This window comes from Amblyraja radiata, chromosome 24 (genome assembly GCF_010909765.2).
Source record: "Amblyraja radiata isolate CabotCenter1 chromosome 24, sAmbRad1.1.pri, whole genome shotgun sequence".
NCBI classification, from domain to species: domain Eukaryota; kingdom Metazoa; phylum Chordata; class Chondrichthyes; order Rajiformes; family Rajidae; genus Amblyraja; species Amblyraja radiata.
In genome coordinates, this window is record NC_045979.1 from 21022727 (window position 1) to 21050348 (window position 27622).

General features: G+C 42.1%; 1 protein-coding gene and 1 long non-coding RNA gene across 6 annotated transcripts in view; both read right to left on the reverse strand.

Moving 5' to 3' along the window:
* Window positions 1-27622, reverse strand: part of celsr2 (cadherin EGF LAG seven-pass G-type receptor 2) — a 190378-nt gene that overhangs the window by 157129 nt on the left and 5627 nt on the right. The window lies entirely within an intron of this gene.
* Window positions 15723-26929, reverse strand: LOC116986832. Its single transcript, XR_004415583.1, has 3 exons — window positions 26919-26929; window positions 26727-26733; window positions 15723-15795 (listed from the first exon to the last, which is right to left on the reverse strand). It is a non-coding gene; the product is annotated as an uncharacterized LOC116986832 (long non-coding RNA).

Sequence of the window (27622 nt, forward strand, 5' to 3'; positions counted from 1 at the left end):
AGAAAACCCATGCAGTCACAGGGAGAACGTACAAACTCCACACAGACAAGCACTCGTAGTCAGGATCGAACACGGGTCTCTGTCGCTGTAAGGCAGCAACTCTACCGCTGCGCCACTGCGTTATGTAATTGGACAATAATGTAGAGATACAATCTATGTATATTAACTGATGTTACGCTGAACACCCCCCCCCCTTCTCCATTAATGGCGTGAACGTGCAGTTTACCACGGAGTACAAATATCTTGGAGTTTACCTGGACAGTAAATTGGATTGGACTCTACCACTGCACCACCTGATTCTGTGTTGATGTTGTGAAGCTCATTTGTGTCCAGGAGTCGGTACCCATCCCATTACCACTCGATGCCTACAAGCAAACAACTGGCAACAATTTGGAAAGGTATAAATGGATCTTGAAAAGTCCTGATCTAATTTTATTCCTGTCACTGTATAAAGGAAGCTTAGCAAGGAATTTCCTGAACAATGAACTTCAGTGGTGCAGCTGGTAGAGCCGTTGCCTCACCTCACAGTGACAGAGTCTGGGTTTCAATCTTACCCTCGGGCGCTGTCTTTGTGGAGTTTGCACATTCTCCCCGAGACCAAATGTGTTTCTTCCAGGTGCTCCTGTTTCCTCCCAAATCCCAAAGGGTTTGTAGGTCAATTGGCCCTCTGTAAATTGCCCCATGTGTGTCGGGAGTGGATGACAAAGTGAGATCAATTATAACTAGTGTTTAATATATTTTTTTATTAAAGGTAATCAATTACAATGCTTCAAACAACTTTATATCAAATTAATTCAATTTGCATTAAGTAAAACACTAGTAATACTTATCTACTATTTTTTTAGAAATAATGATAGAGAAAGAATAGAACAGTTATAAATCATTAAGAGAGTGATTAAATAATAATTTGATTATATATAAGAAAGAAAAGAGAAACGGAAAAAAAAAAAAAAAAAAAAAAAAAAAATTTAGAAACCACAATATGTGTTATTAATAACACTACTACAAGTGATATTATCGATAAAGATATATGTTAATTCCAATATAAAAATGAATTATTCTCACCAAATCCCGCAGGGTGCACGCCGAGCTGTGTTGCCAAGAACAGCTACTTCTCTAAATACTGTATATATGGAGACCATATCTGTTCAAAAGAATTATACTTGTCCAATAGGACAAATCTAATTCTTTCCAGATGTAACGTCTCCATCATCTCTGTTGCCCACATTTTGGTTGTGGGGGATAATGTTCCCTTCCAAAATTTCAATATGATTTTTTTCCCAATTATCAAACAGTAACCAAAGAAATTTCTTTGATTTACTGTAAGTGATAGATGTAAATCCGGAATTCCAAATATTATTAGCTTTGGGTTAGGGTCCAATTTAACTTTGATGACTTCAGAAATAACTTTAAAAATTTCTGTCCAGTAATAATTCAATTTAGGACATGTAACGAAACTATGTATTAAATTTGCCTCTGCTTTCTTGCACTTATCACAAATAGCGGAAAGATTCGGAAAAATACTATTTAATTTAGTTTTCGAATAATGTAACCTATATAATACTTTAAATTGTATCAGTATATGTCTGGCGTTTAATGAACACCGGTGTATTCGTTGTAGACTTTCTTCCCAGTTTTCTTTTGTTATAGCCAATCCCATTTCATTTTCCCATGCTTGACGATATATTTCCGTTATTGGATTCTCCTTATCCAAAATGATATTATATATACCTAATAATATATAATAATAGACGTATTTGGAAACAAATAGTTAAGACTCTACATTTGGATAATCTCTCATTTAGATTACCAATTATGAATAATCCATCGTTTAAACCTGCTATATTAGATGGGGGGTTTAAACAATGGGATGATTTAGGAATTACAAGGATAGAACACCTTTATAGAAAAGGAAAATTTCTTTTATTCCAGGAGTTACAAGATATTTATGGATTGTCTCCACAACATTTGTTTAGGTATTTACAAATTAGAGATTATATTAAATCCAATACACAAGATTATAAAAATAAAGAAGCAGGATTGTTAGACGAACTGTTTAATTTATATCCAAATACAGAAAAATTAATAGCCTATATATATAACATCAATTATAACTAGTGTGAATGGGTAATTGATGGTCGGTGTGGACTCTGTGGGCTGAAGGGCCCGTTTCCGGGCTGTATCTTTCAATCAATCAATGTGACAATTTCATTCTGGCCTTATTTGACTCCTGTAACTACAGTAACTTATTCACAATTGTTAAAATGTTTGTTTAATATTTACGTTGCAGGTTAAAATCATGGCATTATTCTGTTAAATTAATATATAGTTTGTCTTTGATCATTGGTCATTTCTATAGACAGCATTTGACCTAAACAAAGCGAACAGAGTTCCTTCAAAGCTAAAGAAATCGTATATTATACCAAGAGGGTTGCCGGGAGAAAGAATATTTGTCATGGTTGATGGCAGGTGATTAATAATGGCCTGTTATGCCAAAGGTCAGATTGTTCGTGGAGTGCAGTGGTGTGAGGCTGGTACAACACAACAGATCAGTCACAACATAGTGAAATATTAAACCACTGAATCGAACATTTGTGCTGTGTCCAGCAGGCATTGAAATGATCGGTAAATTATATCACCGTAAGTGGAATTGCAAATTTAACTCAGTTCCACTACAATTTGCCAATTATCATCTTTTAAAAAAAAATTTAATACTCTTTCACCCAATACACAGCTTCCTCAATATACAATGAAATGACAAGGAACTGCAGATGCTGGTTTATGCCAAAGAAAGTCACAAAGTGCCGGAGCAACTCAGCGGGTCAGGCAGCATCGCTGGAGAACATGGATAGGCGATGTTTCAGGTTGGGACCATCCTTCAGACTGATTGCAATGGAGCGGGCAGAATGCTGGTAAAGAACAGGGGCAGGACAGAGCTCAAACACAGGCAAAGGGGTTCCCTGATAAGCGGATTGTTGGACAAGTTGAGAGATATAGAGACAGGCAAAAGCCAAAATCCCCGAGTCACTCCATCATTGTGTGTATCTTTTGTGTTTCTTGACAATATACAATCTTCCTACAAAGGGGACACATGCAAGAGCTTTGGTGAGTGTTGTAGAACAGTAGATCTGGGAGTGTAGGAAAGAACTGCAGATGCTGGTTTAAACCAAAGATAGACACAAAATGCTGGAGTAACTCAGCGGGATAGGCAGCATCTCTGGAGAGAAGGAATGGGTGACGTTTCGGGTCAAGACCCTTCTTCAGACTGGGAGTACTGGTGCACGATTCCCTGAAAACGGTTCCACAGGTGGTGAAGAAGACATTTGGCACCATAGCCTTCATTGGGAAGGGTGCTGAGTGCAATCGTTGGGACATCATGATATGGTTACCAATTTTCATAGCCCTATTGTACAGAAAAAAAAATTCCTGGTGGCCCTGAGGTAAAGAGGTTACACACAGCTTGCAGCTAGCTATAGGAAACTAAAATAGGGCCTGTCAGCAACTCTGCTAGGGAGGGAATCAGCAGCATCGCACATCGAATACAACACCTTCACTTCACCCCAAGGGTCTGATGCAGCACAAGAATAATCATGGGTTTTCACTACATGCCATACATCATGCCATTCCAGACTGCAGGAGTACGTGCTGAGGGACACACTGAAACTCAGTGCAGCCAATACCAAGGCTGTGTGGGGGAGGACCACAGTCTCGGGTCCTTCCGCTGCTGGACATTGAGGGGCAGAGTCCGATGGGGACACCCCTCAAACAAGGGAACGGATATCACGCCAGGGGGCCACAGGAGTGGGAAGGATGCATTGTGTAAGGCCAGGTGCAAACACTACCGAGTGTCGCAATATTAAATGTATCGACACTGAGAATGTGTGAACAGTCATTTGCACAGTTTCTGTTTTGTATATAGTTTTTAATTCTGAATAAATTTTATTTATGGAAAAGAAATGATACACAAAAAACTGCAGATGCTGGAATCTTGCGCAAACACAAAGTGCTGGCAGAACTCAGTGGGTCAGGCAGCGTCTGTGGAGGGAATGGACAGACGACGTTGGTGCGGACGCATTGGGCCGAAGGGCCTGTTTCCGCACTGTGACTCTAAAGAAAAATATTTAAAAGACACTTGGAGACATGGACAGGAAAGATTTAGAGGGATACGGGCCGCACACGGGCAAGTGGGAAGAGCTTAGACGGGGCATCTTGGTCGTCAGGGTCAAGTTGGGCTGAAGGGCCTGTTTCTGTGCTTTATCACTCTGTGAAACTACAACCCTGAAACAGGCCCTTCAGCCCAACTTGTCCATGCCAACCTAAGTGCCCCATCTACGCTAGTCTAATTTGCCCACATTTGGCCCCATATCCCTGTCAACCTTTCATATGCACATACTTGTACAAAATGTATTTTAAATGCTGTTTTATAATGGAGATAATTCTGTTTAACAAACCCTTCCCTCCTGTGCAATAAATATTGAGGAAATCTTATATTAAGCATGCCTTGTCTTCCGATCTGCGGTTTTGATAACCGAGTAGCCTTAGCAGACGTAAAGTCAGTGAAATCCCACCAGGATTAGGTTTAGATCCGCACATTTAACAGCATGTTCAGTGAATCTTGAAGGTGCCAGAATAATTCCCCACTCTCTGAGTAACTTGAAAGTGTTTGAAGTTAGTTACTTTGTGTTGTGGCATGAAGACGCAGTCAGTAGGATATAAACCTCAGGTGTGATCAGTACCTGGTCAACGTGGCAGAGAGCAGTCATGTGAATTAGACGTGAAGATTTTAGAGATACAGTGCGGAAACATGTCCATCAGCCAACCAAGTCCACACCAACCAGCGGTCACCCCGTACACTAGCGATATCCTACACACTCGGGGCAATTTACAATTTACCAATGCCAATTAACCTACAATACTGTATGTCTTTGGAATGTGGGAGGAAACCGGAGCACCAGGAGAAAACCAACGCGGTCACAGGCAGAACAAACAGACTCCATACAGTTGGCAACCATAGTCAGGATCGAACCCGGGACTCTGGCACTGTGAGGCAGCAACTCTACTGTTGACACAACGTGCTGGAGTAACTCAGCGGGCTAGACAGCATCTCTGAAGAACATGTATAGGCAACATTTTGGGTCAGAGCCCTTCTGCAGACTCCTCTTATAAATGTTGTTTCAGTAAGTGCCTCATCGACCTCCTCTGGCAGCTCCTTTCATACACCTGCCACCCCTGCTGAACTGTTCTATATTACATGCATCTGCAGCAATTACTTTCTCTTTCATAACTTAAAAAATAAATTGAAAAGGCATTTCATAATTTCATTTAACAATTCTTTGAGCTTTCAATGGTGTTAACAATGAGAGAAATCTACACACACACACGGCATGGTTGAAAGTTCTGTGGTGTTACCACAAGAACAGGTATTCTTCAGGTGTTATGTTGAGGCACTGGTGTTAATATTCAGCTGTCCTGGGAGTGAATGGTGATAAAACCACCTTAGAAATGTGAATATTTAATTATAGAAATTAATGTAGTGAAATTCATATACTTTGTTACCGATGAAAATCTTTCTATCTTTTTCCACTTAGCCCCAGAGTTGTGGATGACGCCCAGTCCATCACACAGACCAGAATTCCCACCATTGACTTCATCTACACTTCACTCTGCCTCAGGAAAGTAGCCTACATAATCAAAGTCTTAAGATAGACACAAAAAGCTGGAGTAACTCAGCAGGACAGGCCATAGAAGGGTCTCGACCCGAAACTTCACCCATTCCTTCTCTCCAGAAATGCTGCCTGTCCCATTGAGTTACTACAGCTTTTAGTATCTCTCTTCGGTTTGAACCACCATCTGCAGTTCTTTCTTACACATAATTAAAGACTTGTTCCACCCCGGTCATTCCTTCTTCTCCCCGCTCACATCCGGCAGAAGGCACATAAACTTAAAAGCGTGCACCACCAGACTTGGGAAGAGCTTCTTCCCCTCTGTTATCAGGCTTCTAAACACTCCCCCCCATAAACTAGGCCCCACAAGTCCGATTCACCTCTACCCCATTGCGGACATTGGACTTGGTCTCTGGAACTGATGCGCTACAATGCTGAGAACTATATTCTGCACTCTGTATCTTCCCATTTGCTCTATCTATTGCACTTGAGTTTGACTGGATTGTGTTTATGTGTAGTTTCAACTGATCTGTTTGGATAGCGTGCTAAACAAAGCTTTTCAATGTGCCTCGGTACACGTGACACCTAACAGTTGGAATTACTCTCCTCAACATCTCCCGCAACGATTCAATGATGCGTTATTGTCACATGGTGCAGTGAAATGCTTTGTTTTGCATACAACCTGATAAAATCATACAGCAGACCTCACCTAGGCAGTGCACAAGAGTCGCCACATTTCAGGCACCGACACAGTTACAAAGGTTCACGGAACAGTCCCATCTTCTGGCCGCTGCCGCAACGTGGCTGCAGGCGGCTTCCCGCCAGGTCCCCTCTTCATTCTCGGTGGCCCACCTCGCTCACGATGACCCCCTATACTCTCGACTGTTCATCTCACTCACAGCGGTCCCCCAAGGCTCTCAACGGCCCGCCTCACTTCATCCTAATATCTCTTCCGTGGTGGATGGTGTCACATTTTGTTAGTTAGCAAAGCTGTGGAAATGCCTTGGGCATTTTTATAACATTGACCGTGCTATATAATTGTAAATTATTATAGAATTATCCTTTGCAGTGTGATTTTCCTTATGCTGGACTTTACAGTTCAGCTCTCTATTATTCCAGAAAGTAAATTGATTGGAACTTGTAAGTACGTTCGAGAGCAAATTGTGTTGGGCACAATTTATTTGCGACTGGTAGTTCGTGGGAATCTATAGCAAAGTGAGTTTATCGACTCTTCTTATGAGAAAGGGCTTCAACCACACACACCTCAATATTGCACAGTGAGAATTAAAACAAAATTAAATTCTATACCCTCCAGTCATTATTTAATGGAAATCAGAAATAGCCAAGCCATGAGAGATGGCAGATGCTGAGATTTGGAACAGGACATAAACTGCTGGAAGAACTCAACGAGTTGGGCAGCATCCTCAGTTTTGGCACTGTTATGACTGGTATTGCGGTTATTCATTAATTGTATTAATGATTATTATGTATTTATCAGTGTTTTATCTGCATAATACAGTCCTGTAAATGCAGATAACACACTGATAAACACATAATAATCATCAACTTGCTTGAGCCGCAGTAAGTAAGAATTTTATCGTTCTGTCGCCTGTACATATGATAACTAAACACTCTTGTGCTCCGGTTTCCTCCCCACATCCCAAAGGCGTGCAGGTTTGTAGGTTAATTGGCCCTCTGTAAATTGCCCCCAGCATGTAGGGTTGATGAGAAAGTGGGATAACTAGTGTGAACAGGTGATCGATGGCCGGCGTGCTATCGGTGGGCTTAAGGGCCTATTTCCGTGCTGTATCTCTAATCTAAACTCTTGATTCCCTTGACTTAATATATCGAGCAGTAATTAGAGTGACCAAAACAGGCCTGTGCTGTGATGGGAATAAATGCTCTGATATTTACTGATGGGAGGGAAGTCGGGAGGCGTCATTGATGGTACTTTAGTCTCATTAAAATGGCATTCATTTAATTCTGCTGACTTTCTTGCCATGGTTGAGAACTGTTAACATAGACTGCATTTGTTAGGAGTTTAGTAGCGTGCTTGTACCTCTGGCATCCAAACATAAGACGTGCCATCAGCAGCCAGCACAAAGAAACGTTGCCAGAAACCCAGTCAATTCAGTTCAGCTGCTGATGTACTCAACATGCTTGAATGCAGATTCCACTATATGTTAGTGCATCCAAAATCCATAACAACCCCATCACCATTTATAATCACCAAATCTATTCTCCAGTTTAGGTGTTGGAGTCAAAACTATTCAAAGTTCAGGAGTGTTTAATTGTCGCATGTGTCGGCAATGGAACAATTACATTTTATTAGGCGCTTTTTATAATAGATAGAGGAATTTATGTTCATAGTACATGGGAGCAGAATTAGGCCATTTGGCCCATCAAGACTACTCTGCCATTCAATCATGGCTGATCTATTGTTCCCTCTCAACCCCTTTCTCCTGCCTTCTCCCCATAACCCTTGACACCCTTACTAATCAAGAGTCTGCCAATGTCCGCCTTAAAAATACCCAATGACTTGGCCTCCACAGCAGTCTATGCCAATGAATTCCACAGATTCATCATCTTCTGACTAAAGAAATTCCTCCTCATCTCCTTTCTAAAGGAATATCCTTTTATTCTGAAACTGCGCCCTCTGGTCCTAGACTCTCCTGCCAGTGGAAGCATCCTTTCCATATCTAATCTATCCTGGCCATTCACTATCCAGTAAAGTTCAATGAGGGACCCCCTCATCCTTCTAAACTACAGCGAATACAGGCCCAATTCCATTAAATGAATTTCACAACTGGTTCTGCAGCATGGAGCCATCCATGGAATGCATCTAGCGCTGGGCCAGTCACCTAATGGGCAGATTCGTGTACTAACATATAGGGCCTTGTATCAGCCCAACCCCAATCTTACAAAATGGCACTGGAAACATGGCGACTGCATACTGCCACAGTGTAATCTTCTATTCCTACACTGTCGTACTCAAGTATGATTGTGCTTCTGTATAGTAAGATTTTACTCAACAGTATGCAAAAAAAATTCACTGTACCTAGGTACACATGAAAATAAAGTACCATTGAAATGATAACTTACCTATAATGGATTCCACCTGATCAGATGATCTGTTAGGGGAGCATCCACGATGGGTAAGTTGACTGTCAAATCCCTGCCAGGTCTCTAGTCAACTCCTCTCTATTTTCCAACTTTTAACATCTTAAAGCATATTCACTTGGACATGGCGCATATCACCAAGTCTTACAGGTCGGGTGGTCAATATTCTTCAACTTTCCTTCCCCAACTAAAGCGGAATTTAGACTTTCGACTTTACTTTAGAGATACAGTATGGAAACGGGGTCATCAGCCTTCCTTGCCGACCAGTGATCATCCCAAACACATTAGGAACAATTTATGATTTTTACCAAAGCCAATTAACCTACAAACCTGCGCATCTTTGGAGTGTGGGAGGAAACCGGAGCACCCAGAGAAAACCCACGCAGTCACAGGGAGAACGTACAAACTACAGACAGACAAGCACCCATAGTAAGGATCGAACCTCGGTCTCTGGTGCCGCAAGGCAGCAACACTACCGCTGCACCACTACGCTGCACTGATCTTTCTCCCCCACAGTCTGGCAACATAATCTGCCCACTTTTGTGCCTTTATTTGTGCCTGGGTGACTCAGAACATGGGCGCAGATGCAGCTAAATCTCCCAAACATTTTCTAAACCAATGGTCCACGAATTTGCAACTGGGATAAGAAACAATCGAGGACATAGAACAGCACAGCACAAGAACAGGTCCTTCAGCCCTCAATGTCCACATCAAACATGATGGCAAGATAAATTAATCTCCTCTGCCAGCACCATCCATTCCCGGCATATCCATGTGCCTGTGTAATAGCCTCTTAAATCTCACTATCATATCGGCCTCCACCACAACCCCATACAATCTAGTAGTGGAAATTTAGCGGACTTTTCATTTCAAAACCAGATTTAAAACCAGTTTTTTGTGTTTTTTAATTCAATTAAATCACAGCTTAGATGTAAAATTGAATCCAGAAGATGTCTTCCACATGCTATATGTGATTGTCAAATTAGGCTTCCAGACCAGAATAATGGTGTTAAATGGAATAGCCATGTTCTCCAGAGATGCTGCCTGACCTGCTGAGTTACTCCAGCACTTCATGCCTTCAATGTTGTTCATCACTTGAACATCATGGTTAGTTTAGTTTAGAGACAAGGCCCTTCATCGACTAGCAATCCCTGTACACTTGCACTATCCTACACAATAGGGACAATTTACAATTTTTGCCAAAGCCAAATTAACCTACAAACCTATACGTCTTTGGAGAGTGGGAGGAAACCGGAGCGCCCGGAAAAAATATCCATGCAGTCATGGCGAAACATACAAACTCTGTACAGACAGCACCCGCAAGTCAGGATCGAACCCGGGACCCTGGCTTGTTGCTGTGCCATTGTACTGCCCCAAATCTTTAAATTCTTCCGTGCATGTGGTTTGTGGGCAGTTTGTGGACCAGATCCACAATCGTGATCCAGCACAGACAAGCTTTTTTTTGTACACATCTATTCATATGTAATAGAATACTACACTAAAGTAGGAGGGGGGGGGGGGGGGGGGGGGGGGGTGGGATTCATAAATACACTGGCTTTCTGCTTATTACTATTTCAACATATTTGTAGAATCATAAAACAATTTTGAACCTTATATCAGCTCTTAGAGGATACGACAAATATTTTTTTAAATAATATTTTTTAAATGTCTGAAATTAAGATTGGGACAGAGTCCTTGATAAATGATTTTTTTAAAAAACTGCATAAAGATTCATGACTTAGAAGTTAAACATCCCTAAAAACTCTTGTTTCCATAGCACTTCAATTGCAATTTTATGAACTTTCTTATTGAAAGCTTTTGTAAAAGTTTCACGAACATTATCATCTGTAAAACTTTTATCCGTTACATTTTTTTGCGCATTTTTGTCCGTAACATTTTTGTTCGTAGTAATTTTGCAAACATTATCGCCTATAACATTTTAGTTTGTTACAATGTTATGAATGTTGTTGCCTGTAATATTTTTATCCGTAACAATTTTACAAACATTTTTGACTCTGCAATTTGAATAATCCCCCCTTAAAATATTTTTTATGCAGCCCTTAGAGGATTCTAACCAGCTAATAGGTGACAATTTATATTTGCTTGGCAAGGCAGTTGCTAACCAATTTTCTGGCAAGCCAGACCTGACCCCCACGATTGTAAAGATTTTAAAAACATCTCCAGAACAAAGAGGGCAGTTGAATCGCGGGCCACAGTTCCCTCTCCCAATTCTTTCACATTTTTTTTTGTCTCTAAAGCTACTGCATATCAATGACCCAGTTTCATTCCTTCACAGACTTTGGATAATTGCTTTGAAATGTCATGACGGAGCAGCAGAGCAGACATTTGCACAAATTAGATTCAGAAAGCTTCCCCTTAATAAAAGGCCTCCTCTGGGGAAGAATCGCTTTGTTGCCCTGTCGCAGTGGTGCGACCGAGACAATCACACTGGCTGCATTGTTTCCTCCTTCTGTACTTCAAAAAAACTAGTCACCAACAAAACGAGCTGTCACAGCCACAGCAAACGGCTGAGGAAACACACTCAACTCTTAAATATTCACATTTTGATTTCTCTTTAAATGAATGCTGTAAAATAACTGAAGACTGACTGCATTTAGAAATAGGGTTCACACTATTTACCACGCATCATAGTACTCTGAAGAAGGGTCTCGACCCGAAACTTCACCCATTCCTTCTCTCCAGAGATGCTGCCTTCGGTATAAACCAGCATCTGCAGTTCCTTCCTACCCATCAGCTAAAGTATGGAGCATCATCACACAATACATACTTTTATCAGCAGGCCAGACTTCACTTTCCAGCTGAAACCATGAAATATTTCTGAAGAACAATTCTTTTCCTTTTTCTTTATTGTAATGACTACCAAGGAAGCCACAGCTAGCATTTATTATTTATTTAGTTTAGTTTAACAGGCCCTTCGGCCCACTGAGTCCATGCCAACCTGCGATCCATGTACACTAGCACTATCCTGCACACTAGGGAAATGTTATAATTTTACCGTAGCCAATTAACTAACAAACCTGTGCTTCTTCGGAGCGTGGGAGGAAACCAGAGCACCTGGAGAAAACCCACACGGTCACGGGAAAAACGTACAAACCCTCTACAGACAGTACCCAGAGTCAGAATCGAACCCGGGTCTCTGGCACTGAGGCAGCAACTCTGCCACTGTGCCACATGCTGCTCTTATCTTAAGTTCTGCATAAAAACAACCTGGGATTTTTCATCCATTGACTAATACTCTGTCCAGAGGTGGTCTTACCCACTGGGTCACTGCCCCCTTATTCCCTTCTACAAAGTTGCATTATTTCTTCCTAAAGACACTCTTCCAAATTAGCATGCTGTCTTCAATGCAGAATCCATAGAAAAAGTCAGTCATTCAACATAAAAAAAACTGGCCCTTTGGCCCAATTTGCCCATGCCAACCAAGGTGCCCCATCTAAGTTAGTCCCGTTTGCCCATGTTTGGCACATATCCCTCCAACCCATTCTGTCCATGTACCTGTCCAAATGTCTTTTAAATGTTGTTATTGCATCTGCCTCAACGACCTCCTCTGGCAGCTCGTTCCATATCATCCTCTGTATGAAAAAGTTGCCTCTTGGGTATCTGTTAAATCTTTGCTGTTAAATGCTTCCCTGTCCCTTTCCCAATCGCCTTAAACCTGTGTCCTCTGGTTCTTGATTCCCCTACTCTGGGTCAAAGCAAACTGTGGAATTCTTTGCCACAGACAGCTATGTCAATGGATAGATAGATTCCTCATAAGTATGGGTGTCAGGGGTTATGGGGAGAAGGCAGGAGAATGGGGCTAGGAGGGAGATATAGATCAGCCATGATTGCATGGTGGAGTAGATTTGATGGGCCGAATGGTCTTAATCCACGCCTGTCGCTTATGACAGTGCATTTACCCTATCTATTCCCTCAGGATCTTATACACCTCTATAAGATCACCCATCATACTCCTAAGCTGCAAGGAACAAACTCGTAGCCTGCCTAACCTCTCCCAATAACACAGGTCCTCGAGTCCTGCCAACATTCTCATAAATCTTCTTTGCACTCTATCCAGCTGAATAACATGTTTCCTAAAGCAGGGTGACCAAATGCTCACAATGTGGCCTCACCAATGCCTTGCACTACTGCAACATAGCATCATCCCAACTTAACTCTGAAGAAGTGTCCCGACCCTAAACGTCACCTAGCCATGTTATCCAGAGATCCTGCCTGACCCGCTGAGTTACTCCAGCACTTTGTGTCTTTTTTTTTGTAAACCAGCATCTGCAGTTCCTTGAGTCGACAGATCCGCATGGCCACCCTCTGCACGAGGCAAGAACAGACTCTTGTAGGGAGAACGTTGTTGTTGTTTAGACAGAGATTGGCTCAGTTACATCACGTAAAGCAGCCCTTGGCATGTCTGCTGTCAGCTGCACTTAGGAAATAGAAGAGGGGTGGATTTCTGAAGCCGTGAAGAACATGGCTTCACACAATAATTCTGCCAAAACCAATATTCATCCTGACACTGGAGAGGAGTGCACCTTCTGTCGTAAACAGAACATTCCTTCGAAGCACAGTGAACAACTTCCCAGCCTCAAACCACACTGAGCCACTTTGTTTTCAGCCACGGTTGCTGGACAAGTTTCCTCTCTTACCCACTGACCCAACTCCACCAACCTTTTCTCATGCAAATAACTGGGACAAAAGCCATGATCTGGCAATTATTCAGCGTTAACTATGGCAGTGCAAGCACAGTGGGAGAAAACTGTCTGTATGGCAACTCTGACATTGTCATCACCACTCGCCCCTCCCCGTCACCGACTGTGGCCAGCAAGCTCACACATTTAGTTTAGTTTAGTTATACAGCGCGGATACAGGCCCTTCAGCCCACCGACTCGATAGTCAGCATGAACTTAGCGACCCAAACAATCTGTTTCCATGCCGCAACTTTCTATGATTCTGAAATTATACATGGGTCAAAACGTAGTAAAAAATTGTTGACATTAACTAAACATCACGCAATGTTGAGCAAGGAGACATGAAAGGGGAGAAAAGCAGGGAGCAGTTCCCAGCATACTGCATCACTCATAAAACCATCTTCATGTTGATGAGGGGAAAATGCAAGGAGTAAAATATCGACAGATTTTATTGACAACAGATTCATTAGAAAATTGAACATCACTCTTCTATTTCTATCTGTGGCAATCCATGAGTAATCCAACAACAAGCCAAAAGATCAATAAACTAATCAGTAAAAAGCAGAGATCAATATTTCTGTGGAAGTGATCCTCGTCTGGGGATGTAAGGAATTTAATTTCAAATTCACTTTACACCAGTAGAAAACTGTGCAGAATACACAGAAAACCATTTGTCCGTCCAAAAATGCGGAATTTCCTTTGCACATTAAGGGAGAAGCTGCAAGGTGGTTTATTTTAAATGTTTTAAAACGGACCATGAAAATGAGGACTTTTCCATTATTTTACATACTTCTGTCAGGTCTCCCCTCTACCTCCAGCATGCCAGGGAAAACAATCCAAGTCTGTCCAACCTTTCCCATCTCTTCTGGTAAAGGCAACCTACGGTGTGCAGGCCTTCATTGGTCGGGGTATTGAGTACTGGAGTCAAGAAGTCGAGATGTCACTTTATGGGACTTTGGTTAGTTCACATTTAGGGTATTACATGCAGTCCTGCTCACCCTATAACAGGAAGGATGGGGAGTTTTTGGAACGAGTGTAGAGGTGGTTTACCAGAATGATGCCTGGATTAGGGGATGTCAGCGACAGGGAGAGGCTGGACAGACTGGGATTGTTTACTCTGGAACATTAGGGTCTGAGGGAAGACCTGATGGAAGTCTATAAAACTATGAGACACAGATTGGGAAGACAGTCAAAACCTTTTTTTGCCGGGGTGGAAATATCAAATACTAGAGGGCATGGCTTTACTGGGAGGATAGCAAAGTGAGATGCGTGGGGCACTGTTTTTTGTCACATTGAGGATGGTGTCTGGAAAGTGTTGCCGGGGATGGTGGTAGAAGCAGATATGATAGTGGTGTTTAAAATACTTTTGGATAGGTGCATGGGTCTGCAGGGAATGGAAGACATGCAAGCAGATAAAGGTTGATCTTGATCATGTTTGGCACAAACATTATGGGCAGAAGGGCCTGACTATAAGCTGTACTATGCTATATTCTATTACAGTGGTTTGTACAGCTCAAACAATCCAACCTGTGATCTAATTGCACAGTCAGACTGAGTTGGTCCAAAGGGCCTGTTTCTGTGCCGTATGACTCCAAGACAGAAACAATATTAAATTGATTAGTGCAGTCAATTTTGACACGTTTGTTTAGCAGCTGATGTAATTCTAGAATAAAGAGATTGTGTTTATGTTTGTCGAAAAACAGTGATGGAGGAACTTAGCGAGTCAGGCAGAATCTCCAGAGGAGACAGGCGACGTTTCAGGTCAGGACCCTTCTTCAGTCTGATTGGTGTAGACGGGAGAAGATGGAAGAGAGGTGGGGGCAGGACAACGCCTTGCAAGTGATAGGTGGATACAGATGGAAAGAGGGGGGGGGGGATGAGAGCTGTGGATTGGTTACTTAAAATTAGAGAATTCAATGTTCATACCATTGGGTTGTAAACAGGAGTGCTGTTCCTGTATTTGCATGTTGCTTCACTCTGGCAATGGAAGAGGCCCAGGACAAGAAGGTCAATGTGGGAATGGGAGGAGTTGAAATGGTTAGCAGTGGATTTTTGGGGTGGAGCCAGGGACAGTCATGTGTCATACAGCACAGAAACAGGCCCTTCGGCCCAACTCATCCATGCTGACCAAGATGCTCCATCCACGCTAGTCCCATTTGCCTGCATTTGGCCCAATTTGCTGAAAACCGTTCCTATCCATGTACCCAAGTGACTTTTAAATGCTATTATTGTACCTGCCACAACTACCTCCTCTGGTAGTTCATTCAAAGGTTCCTCCTTGAGCCTTTAACATAGAAATACAATGGAAATTCCTGTCACAGGCCAAGGGAGGGCAGGAGAGGAGAGATAAGCATGCCGTCATTGTTATTACCAAAGAGGGCGAATCCAATTAATGCCAAAACATGTGGCAGGTACACATCAAGAGACTACAGAGGCAGCATTGCATGCATCCAAGTGCACATCTGCAGCTGGAATTAATCCCCTCCAAATGTTTAGATCCAGCTAATATCAAGCAAGTATGTGATCTGATCCGGCTTAAAGCAGCTTTATATTCATTGCACAATATCCTCTCAGCACTTTGCATTGGGAGATTAAGGAAATAAACCCAGCAAATTATGGGCCTTATGCTGCTATGAGAGAGTCATTTTTATATTATCCTCAAAAGATGAAGGAGCCTGTGCAAAAGCAACAAATACTAAAAAGAGGTTCAAATACTATCTACAGGACTCAAGAGACAATAAAACCAAATCTGCTCAAGAAACGACCCCAATAGTTTAGCTTGTTTATTGTCACGTGTACTGAGGTGCAGTGAATTGCCTTTTTGTTGTGTGCTATCCAGTCAGCAGAAAGAATATACATGATTACAATCAAGCAGTCCACAGTGTACCGATAGAGGATAAAGGACGTTTGTGCAAGAAAAAGTCCAGATGGTCATTGTGGACTCGGTGGGCTGAAGGGCTTGTTTCCATGCTGTAACTGCATCATGTTAGACTATGCTTTCACACTGGTCCCATCTAAATCTCAGAGGGCAGGTGGTCAGATCCTAGCAATGTGGCGTGTCATCTCTTGCTAAATATCAGGTCCTTCCCCATCTCCATGTGCTGCTAAATGTGGAGATTTGATATCACCCAGAACTCTCATCTCCAATTCCATCAGCTACCCAAGAGGTCCAGCCCATCCAAGGACACCATTGTCATCCTTTGGAGGTTTAAGCCCTTTGCTTGACTTCTGCCCAAGGTGAGCCTATAACTCTTTGTGAGACGGGTACACTACATCTGACACACATCAGAAGAGTCCAGGTATTTGGAATGCAAAAACAGGGAACTGCAGATGCTGGTTTACAAATAAAGGTACAAATTGCTGGAGTAATTCAGCAGGTCAGGCAGCATTGCTGGAGAACATGGTTAGGCTATGTTTCAGGTCGGGACCCTTCTTCAGACATGCCTGACCCGTTGAGTTACTCCAGCACTTTGCATCTTGTTTCCCCACTGATGTTGAAGTGGCCACTAGTGGTGGTGACATCTGGTCTCTTCCTGGTTTAGTAACAGGTACACATCTGGCCCCGTTCACACTCAATTTCCCTGCAAAGTGTAAATGGTATGGATCACACCTGCAGCATTAAAAGCTCCCTGAGGTGGTAAATGGACATGCATTACGTATCCCTGGGCTCGAGAGAGAGAGAGAGAGAGAGAGAGAGAGAGAGAGAGAGAGAGAGAGAGAGAGAGAGAGAGCTCTGTGCATCTGCACACGAGGCACACAAGGGACTCGAAATAAAAGCCACAGACATGAGGGGCATTGCTAGGGTGAATTATTAAGATTTAAGAGGCTGTTGCCAGGACTCGAGCGCCTGAGCTATAGGGAGAGGTTGGGCAGGCAAAGGCTTTATTTCTTGGTGCGCATGATCTGATATTAATTCATGGGGAATAGGTAGGGTAAATGTATGAGGTCTTTTACCCAGGGTAGGGGAATCAAGAATAAGGGGACATGGGTTTAAGGTGAGAGGGGTAATATTTAATAGGAACCTGAGGGGCAACTATTTCTCTCAAAAGGTGGTGGGTATATGGAATGAGCTTGCCAGAGGAGGTAGTTGAGTCAGGTACTTTGACAACATTTATGACACTTGGGCTGTGTGGATAGGAAACGTTCAGAAGGATATGGGCCAAAGGCAGGCAGGAGGGACTAGAGTACATGGGACATGTTGGGACAAAGGGCCTGTTTCCGTGCTGTATAACTCCATGACTCTTCCTTCAACTCACACTAGTCATGAATTACAATTTGTTTTGCTTTTTCAATTGAAATTAAGTCTATGCGACATACAAAACCATGGCTGTAGATGAACCAATCAACAGGCAAATGTGAAGGGACCTGAGGAAGGGTCTCGACCCGAAACATCACCCATTCCTTCTCTCCGGAGATGCTGCCTGTCCCGTTGAGTTACTCCAGCATTTTGCGTCTATCTTGGGCACGCGTGTTGTTCTCCATGCCCCTGTTCCATCTGTATTTTCTCCCTCCCCTTTTTCTCCTCATATTTTCGGTCTGTACAATCCTGATATAGAATTTGATAAGACTCGAGAGGAAGGTACGGAGAAGATTGATACCGATATTTCCAGGGATGGGGTAGACTAGATACAAGGAAGGATTAGCAAGGCTGCGATTGTTCGCTTTAGGGTCAGGGCGACGGACAGAAGATTTAATCAAACTATAAATCCAAGAGAATGAACAGGAAAGGCAGGTATCCCTTAGCAGAGAGGACCAGAACTAGATTTATGAGGTAAAAGGATTAGAACGGTGTCATGGATAAATCTTTCAACTGAGGAGTGGCAGGGGGTCTGAAACATTGTAAAAGGGTGGAGAAGTATCAAATTTAGTCAACTTGCACATAATGAGATGAAAGGCCATGTTCTGGGTGGTAAATTTCTGTCAGTCTATGAAAGGCTGATGAAATGAAATGAAATGAGATTGATAAGCAAAGGACTTGTTCTCATCCTGGCCCCTTTCCATTTCAAATAATCTTTCTGTGAATGTGGTTGGCAAGTAATGAAACTGTGAAGGGTTTCATGGCCAAATTCAGTGCAATTCTTGCCCGGAACACAGTAATGAAAAGGGATTGAAATGGCAAACCCAACTCGCTCTCCGCCTCAACTGCGCAGAGGTCATTTGACACAGTAGTCGTACAGCGTGGAAGCAGGCCCTTCGACCCAGCGTGCCGACACCAACCAACATGCCCCATCTACACTAGTCCCACATGCCTGCGCTTGGCACATATCCCTCTAAACCTATCCTATTCATGTACCCGTCTAAATGTTTTCTTAAACATTGCAATAGTACCTGCCTCAACTACCCCCTCCATTAACTCATTACTTACACCCACCATAAAAAAGTTACCCCTCATGCTCCTATTAAATGTTCTTCAATCCCCCCCCCCCCCCCACCTTAAACCTATGTCCTCTGGCTCTTGATTCCCCTACTCTGGGCACGAGACTGTGCGTATACCCAATCTAGTCCTCTCGTGATTTGTAGCAATCGGACTCAAACTGTTAATTACTTTGCAATGCAGCAAAGATTTTCCTGCACAAAGATTGTTCACATCTTAATTCTGATTATAAAATAGCAAAGAAAGAAATAGCCAGCATTAAAGAGTGGGTGCCCTGGTGATGTTTGACAGTTGTCAGGGTCAGCAGCCAATAATGGTGCTGCCAGACCCCAATGGATCAATCAAACACGTCTACTCTTGCTCAGCACAGCTCGTACTCGAGGCATCATCTGGGTCCATTGGCAACCTCGTGCACTGTCCCAGACCCGTCACAATGCCCACTGGGTCAAGCTGCAACCTTTGCACTGGCCTCTTCCCACAACAAGGCATCATTAGTATAAGAAAGTTAGACACAAAGTGCTGAGGTAAGTGAGCGGGTCAGGCAGCATCTCTGGAGAAAAAGGATAGGAGACGTTTCGGGTCGGAATTCTTCTTCAGACTAAATGTAGGGGGTGGGAGGTGGGGGAGCGCAGAGCTGGAGCAGAGTAAAGACCAGGGACAATCAGGAAATGTCCTCGGGCAGGGCGGTGCCTGGTAGGTCCATTGTTGGCTTGGGAAGGTGTGATCGCGAGGAATACAATGAAGAGAAACGTGTAACTGGTAAAACGAGAAGAGTGGAGGAAGGGGGCAAGGGGGGTGGGGGTGGGGAGGGAGATAGGTAGACATTACTTCAAATTCGAGAATTCAGTGTTCTTACCACAAGGTTGTAAGCTACCCAAACTAAATATTAGTGTAAAGCTGCTTACATCCCACAGCATGGATCCTGATTATTGCTCCTTGCTCTTGTAATCCTAACATAAGCTTGGTTTTATTTTGTTTTAAATGTGACATAAGTATTTTGGCCTTGTAAACTCCTTTCATTGGTATTGAAATACAATGTAATGTAATTCTGGTTATTAATTGAGAACTGATGCTGTTAAGCTGGTGCAGAGAAGATTTACAAGCAAGGGCTTGAGCTGCAGGGAGAGGTTGGGCAGGCTAGGACTTCATTCCTTGGAGTGCAGGAGGATGAGGGGTGATCTTATAGAGGTGTATAAAATCATGAGGGGAATAGATAGGGTGAATGCACAGAGTCTATTAACCAGGTTAGGGGAATCAAGAACCAGAGGACATAGGTTTAAGGTGAGGGAGGAAAGATTTAATAAGAACCTGAGGGGCGACTTTTTCCACCCCTCAGGTTTTTCTATATTTCTAATTATATTTCTGCAGTTGGCAAAAAATTAATTGCAGATAAAGCATTAAACATAATCGGTAAATCTGTGAACATTTTTCTTTTCATTTAGTTCCAAAATGAAACAAAGGCTTACTGTGTTGAGATATGGTATCCGAGCACCTTGTACTTCAATGTTTCATACTTTGATGCATTTACTGATAAGTTCCAAATATATATTTGTGTTTGCAGATTTGATCAGTGTTGACATGTTGCCTGCATTTTGTAGCTACTGGTTAAACAATCGTACTTGCACCTGTCCGTCACAATCCAGCATTCCCCGGAACGTGGTATCGAGTCTTTAGACTTCAGAGAACAGGCCGTTGGGCCCTCCTGGTCCCTGCCGACCACCGATCACCCCGTACATTAACACTATCTCACACAAGGGGTAATTTACAAACTCACCAAAGCCAATTAACCTACAGACCTGTGTGTCTGTAAAGTGCGGCAGGAAACCCGAAGAAAACCCACGCAGTCACAGGGAGAGCGTGCAAACTCCATACAGGCAGCAACTATAGTCAGGATTGAACCAGAGTCTCTGGCACTGTGAGGCAGCAGCTCTACCGCTGCGCCACTGTGACGCCCCGAGTCCTGATTGATTTTCTTTCTTTACTCCAGAATTAGTGATTGAAGTTTCAGCTGTTAGTCCCTCCCTGATCACTCACCACACCCTGCGCTTTCATGGGGCTCCGTAACATCTAAGATCCGGTAACTTGATATCAACTTCTTTTGATAATGATTGCTCGGAAGCTATTTTGCAGATCTTATTCTAGAGTTCAGGTTCAATCAAACAAATTTTAACAGCAAAAAACAAATGTGTAGAAAGGAACTGCAGATGCTGGTTTACACCAAAGATAGACATAAAATGCTGAAATAACTCGGCGGGTCAGGCAGCATCTCTGGAGGAAAGAAATAGGTGATGTTTTGGGTCGAGACCCTTCTTTAGACTGAGAGTTGGGGAGAGGGAAACTGGAGGTATGAAAGGGTATGGAACAAACAGCCAGCACCAATGACACAAAACAAAGACCTGGAGATAACTCAGTGGGTCAGGCAGTAGCTGTGGAGGGAATGGACTGAACTTAGACTGATCAGTATGAAGAAGGGTCCCAACCCGAAACGTCGTCTGTCCAATCCTCAGTGTATATTTGTAAGGTGGAGATAGATTCTTGATTAGTACAGGCGGCAGAGGTTAAGGGGAGAGGGCAGGAGAATGGGATTTGGAGAGAGAGATAGACCAGCCATGATTGAATGGTGAAGTTGGCTTGATGGGCCGAATGGCCTAATTCTATTCCTTATGACATTTCCTCCACAGATCCTGCCTGACCCACCGATTTCCTCCAGCACTTTGTATTTTGCTCAAGATTTCAGCATCAGTGGTCTCACTTCTCCAAATCTTAGCAGTAATTTAAAATCTGTGGATTTTGGGGAGCAACGGTCGAGTTGCTGCCTCACTGTGCCAGAGTCCCAGGCTCGATCCCAACTACAGGTGCTGTCTGACAAGTGTTGATCTTAATGGTCCCACCATTTACTGTACTTGTTATAAACATTGATACTCAGAAAGTCTTACCTCTGCGCTTGCTTCCTTTATGAGCCCGAGATACATATTATCCAGAGCTGGTTACTTATCAACTTTTGAAAGTGCTGAGCTCTTTGTAATTTCCTCTCTATTAATGATTATACTTTTCAAACTTTTCACATTCCTTTGTTTGAACTATCCCCCAAAAGACAAACTCAAAGTTCTCTTTAAATAATACATTAACTCACAGAGAACTGTACAGCACAGAAGCAGGCCCTTCGGCCCACAACATCTGTGTCAAACATGATGCCAAGACAAACTCTTAAATGCCTGTGTAAAATCCATATCCCTCCATACATACGTGCCTATCCAAAAGTCTCCTTGATGCCACTGTCGTATCTGCCTCCACCACCATCCCCGACAGAACTTTCCAGGCACTCACCACCTTCTGTGTAAAAACATTTGCCCCGCATATCTCCTTTAATCTTTGCCCATCTTACCTTAAAGCCATGCCCTGTAGTCTTTGATATTCTCATCCTGGGAAAAAAATCCCCAATCTATGCCTCTCATAACTTTATGAACTTTAATATGGTCGCCCATCAACCTCCTGCGTTCCAGAGAAAACAATCCAAGTCTGTCCAACCTCCCCCTGTAGCTAATATCACCTAATCCAAGCATCATTCTGGTAAAGCTTCTCTACACCCTGTCCAAAGTTTACCACAACGTTAACTTTTTTAAAAAAATCTAAGCACAGAGATACAGCTCAACATGACAAGTTGCTAAATCTATTCTCCGGTATAAATGCAATCCAACAATTGCTCATTATTCCCTTGTCCCCGAAACCTTAACCATCAACTTGATACAATGAGCTCATCTTGTCAGCTATAATCAGCAGAAAAGAAGAGTACAAAATGGCATTCACACTCTGGGACAAAGGGGAAAAGGGACAATTACTGCCAATCATCCCACAACGAGGCATCATTGATCTCTTCCCAGAGACTCATCTGCCAATTCAGTCGTCAGCCTGCCTGCCCCGTGAAACAACAGTGAACAGCTGACAAGCGTCCCGTTGTGTCAACGATCCCCCCCAGCAGGTGCTCGACGTAAGAGGCAAACTGGTTTCCAATCGACAGGATCCGAACACAGCTGCTGCCAGAACCCAGACACAGCCTGACCAAAGCTCTTCGCTTATTGTCCAAGTATCGTGGCAATTCTGGGACGAACTCTCAACAACATTCACATCAGTAAATCAAGATTGTTACACTGCAATAAAAAGCAGAGATTATTCAATGCAGATAGCAGAGATTATAATCTAGTTTTATGGCATATTTAAAACTCAGTAGCATTATCAGTAAAAGGAAAGAGATGGATTTTAGGTTGAGGTCTAATATTGTCAATGTGTTCCAGATTCAGGGACCGTTTCTTCACAGCTGTTATCAGACAACTGAACCATTCTATCTCCAACTGGAGAGTGGTCCAGACCTCCCATCTACATCATTGGAGTCCCTTGGACTATCTTTAAACAGATTTCACCTTGCACTGAACATTATTCCCCTTACCCTGTGGACGGCTTGAATGTAATCATGTTTTACTCTTTTCTCTGACAAAATAGCACGTAACAAAACGGCTTTGCACTGTCCTTCAGTACACGTGACAACAATAAACCAAACTAAAAAAAGTGAAATGTTTTACAGTGAAAAGATCCGGGAGAGCACAGAAATGTGCCTTCCTCATTACGTGGCAACATCTTAAGTGTTTCCATAGAAAGGAAGAATTTATTTCTCTCAGATCAAAAGCTTCAAGAGAAAAGTATAACAGATGCATGGTTGCAAATTAATTAATGAAAATAAAAGTAACCGCCAAGCATTTAAAATTAAACAACAAAAGAGTATACACCACAAAAACACATCTGTACTGTTTGTATCCTGGAACCAAAGATAGTTGTACATATTACACTGAAATTGCTTGAAACTTGGTTTGACCTTACATTTTGCTCTCTTGTTTGTCCAGCAGATTTATCTATAGCTTTCGGCAGTATCTCCACTGCTAGCCACTGGATAGGTGCCAGGAACACATTGGCAGTTATAGGTTTACCCCTGAGAATACGCTTGTTCCAACACTATAAAACATGTCCCATCCAACAACACGATTGAAAACAAAGGGCGAGTTAAATTTGAGTAGGAAGGATTTTTGGAGTGAGATTTTTCTGGTCCTTTATCAAGTTATATGCAGATTTAATTTGAATAACAGCATGCTCTTAATCTTTACATCAGTTCTTGGAAATTCTGAAAATCCTAGTCCAATTCTTTTCACACCCAATTAGATGAAACATGACCATTAGGATATGCCTAGTGCATTACATTAAAATACAAACCAAGTCTGCACTATCTAATCACCCTCTGTATTCCAAGAATCACTTCTTTATTCTACAATTTTTTTTATTACTATTTTAATAAAATTAGTTTACATTTTTTTCAAACGTTAACACTCCTAAGAGATCTTTAAACATTTCATTGATAAACGCAGGAACAGATTAAGCTTATTAACTAAGGCTCTTAATATACTTTCTCGTTCTTGTTTATCTTTTCTACTAAATTAAATAGAGACATTTGGCACTTTTTGCCGTCCAATTAAAAAAAATTATATTGTACCATGAGCTTACAATATAATATTTCAGAAATTGTTGATGTACTTAGCTTGTCCCAACTTTGCACTGAAAAGCCACCAAAATGCTTAAATGTAATCTTTAGGCTCTGTCATGGTTTATGACACAGACTCTTCATTCTGCTGACGCAAATACTGGCCATACAATACAATACAATACAATTCAATTTATTGTCATTTGGACCCCTTGAGGTCCAAACGAAATGGAAATAATTCAAATTATCAGAGTAGTTCCTCAGTAATCTTTAAATCAACATGCCATATTTTCAGACCGTGTATGATTGTTGGATAATTGGGGCAGCGCGGTGACGCAGCGGGTGGCACTGCTGCCTTACAGTGCAAGAGACCCAGGTTCAATCCTCACTATGAGCACTGCCTGTACAGTTCTCTCTGTGACTGGGTGGGTTTTCTCTGGGTGCTCCAGTTTCCTCCTACACTCCAACGACCTGCAGGTTTGTAGGTTAGTTGGCTTCAGTAAAAACTGTAAATTGTCCCCTAAGATGGTGCTAGTGTAGTGGGAGATCACCGGTTGGTGGGCTGAAGGGCCTGTATCTCCAAGCTAAACTATAATTAAATATTACAACAAATTCTAACCAAGTAGAGATGTGGCATTAATGCAACCATGAGGAACAAGAGCAAATATATGATTTGCTGAATTTACAGTAACAAGCTTTATTTCCCACATCCCTTACACACTGAAGGAGTCATCATGTTTAATATGCAGGGAGATACCCAGCTACTAAATTGATTGCTTTACAAATCAATGATACAGGATGGTATTACGGTAATTGGTCTGACTGAATTATAAGACATGATATCATATTTAATTATAGGATCAATTTTTTCCATTTGTGATATATTAAATTATTCACCTTGACACTTTCTTTCCCAAACCCTCAGTTCTGCTGCACTTGCCCAATTTTCACCAAGAGGGAAAATAAAATCAATTATAACACTAACTGGAATTAATTGCAACAAATGCAGTTTTAAACGAATGCTCACCATCTGTTTAATTGCACAAATTGAATGGACTGTCAATCATTAAGGATAAGTCACAGTGCATTATTTCTGTGAAAGGTTCAACAAAACTAATAGCCAAAATATGGATGAACAATTTACGACAATATCCTCGTAAATGATCGTCAACAATTGTTAAACAAGTTACAAAGACTAACATTTAAGCCATTCATAACATGGTAATCACAAAATCGAGATAGACACAAAACGCTGGAGTAACTCCACAAGACAGGCAGCATCTCCGGAGAAGGATTGGGTGATGTTTCAGGTCGAGACCTTTCTTCAGACTGAAGAAGCATCTCTCCAGAGATGCAGCCTGTCCCACAGAGTTACTCCTGCATTTTGTGTCTATCTTCAGTTTAAACCAGCATCAGCAGTTCCTTCCTACACAATCACAAACTTGAATTGGACATCGCCAAGAGTGCAATCACAAGCTGAACAATTAAAATTATTGAAATACAATGTCAAATGTGTGATCAGGAATTAAATGAAAACAAATTATTTCCTTTTTAATTCTTTACAATAATTTGGGTTTATACATTCCATGTAAAGATGCCAAAAAATATATTCATACATTTGCATCCGATTATTGTGTCATAATTATCTCTTCTGAGTCAGAGGAAAGATGTCATCAAGTTGGAAAGGGAGCAGCAAAGATTTCTGAGGATGTTGTCAGGACTCAAGGGCCTGAGCTGTAGGGAGAGGTTGGGCAGGCTAGGACTTTATTAATTGGAGCACAGGAGACTGAGGGGTGATCTAGTAGATGTGAATAAAATCATGAGAGGAACAGATAGGGTGAATGTACAGACCTTTTCCCCAGGGTAGGGGAATCATGAACTAAAGGACAGAGGTTTAAGTTGAGAGGGGAAAGGTTTAATATGGACCCGAGGGGGCAACATTTTTACGCAGATGGTGATGAGTACATGGAACCAGAGGAAGTGGTTGAGCCAGGTACAATGACAATGTTTAAAAGACCTTTGAACACCGATAGGAAGGTTTAGAGGGATACGGGCCAAATGCAGACAAATGGGATTAGCTTGGATGGGGCATTTTGTTCGACACGGATAAATTGGGCTGAGGGTCCTGTTTCCGTGCTGGATAACTATGATTTGGAAAAATACAACACAATCCCTCATAAATAAAATGAATAAAATGTTGGTATTCAGATAATTACAATATCTCTAAGAAATAATAGAAACATAGAAACATAGAAATTAGGTGCAGGAGTAGGCCATTCGGCCCTTCGAGCCTGCACCGCCATTCAATATGATCATGGCTGATCATCCAACTCAGTATCCCGTACCTGCCTTCTCTCCATACCCTCTGATCCCCTTAGCCACAAGGGCCACATCTAACTCCCTCTTAAATATAGCCAATGAACTGGCCTCGACTACCCTCCGTGGCAGGGAGTTCCAGAGATTCACCACTCTCTGTGTGAAAAAAGTTCTTCTCATCTCGGTTTTAAAGGATTTCCCCCTTATCCTTAAGCTGTGACCCCTTGTCCTGGACTTCCCCAACATCGGGAGCAATCTTCCTGCATCTAGCCTGTCCAACCCCTTAAGAATTTTGTACGTTTCTATAAGATCCCCTCTCAATCTCCTAAATTCTAGAGAGTATAAACCAAGTCTATCCAGTCTTTCTTCATAAGACAGTCCTGACATCCCAGGAATCAGTCTGGTGAACCTTCTCTGCACTCCCTCTATGGCAATAATGTCCTTCCTCAGATTTGGAGACCAAAACTGTACGCAATACTCCAGGTGTGGTCTCACCAAGACCCTGTACAACTGCAGTAGAACCTCCCTGCTCCTATACTCAAATCCTTTTGCTATGAAAGCTAACATACCATTCGCGGTTATAAGAAATAATAGCTCTCCTTAATTCAGATCACAACTCATCCAAGCCATTAGAAAACAATATTTTTTCAAAAGAGGTGCTAGTAAACATGTTACATTGATAATAAATTAAAATTTGTATTATTTTAAGGTTCCTGCCATTTCTTGTTTCTTTGCCATTCAGGAGGTCACTGGGGAGGACATACTCAGATATGAGCTCCTCCTTAAAAAGGCAAACAAAAATCATTTGGAATCAATTGTTGCAATGATTTAATTTATTTTAAACTGTTATAGTTTTATCGATATTGCTAATTAATTAAAATACAATCTGACAGTATTTTTAGAATGAATTAACAAACACTTTATA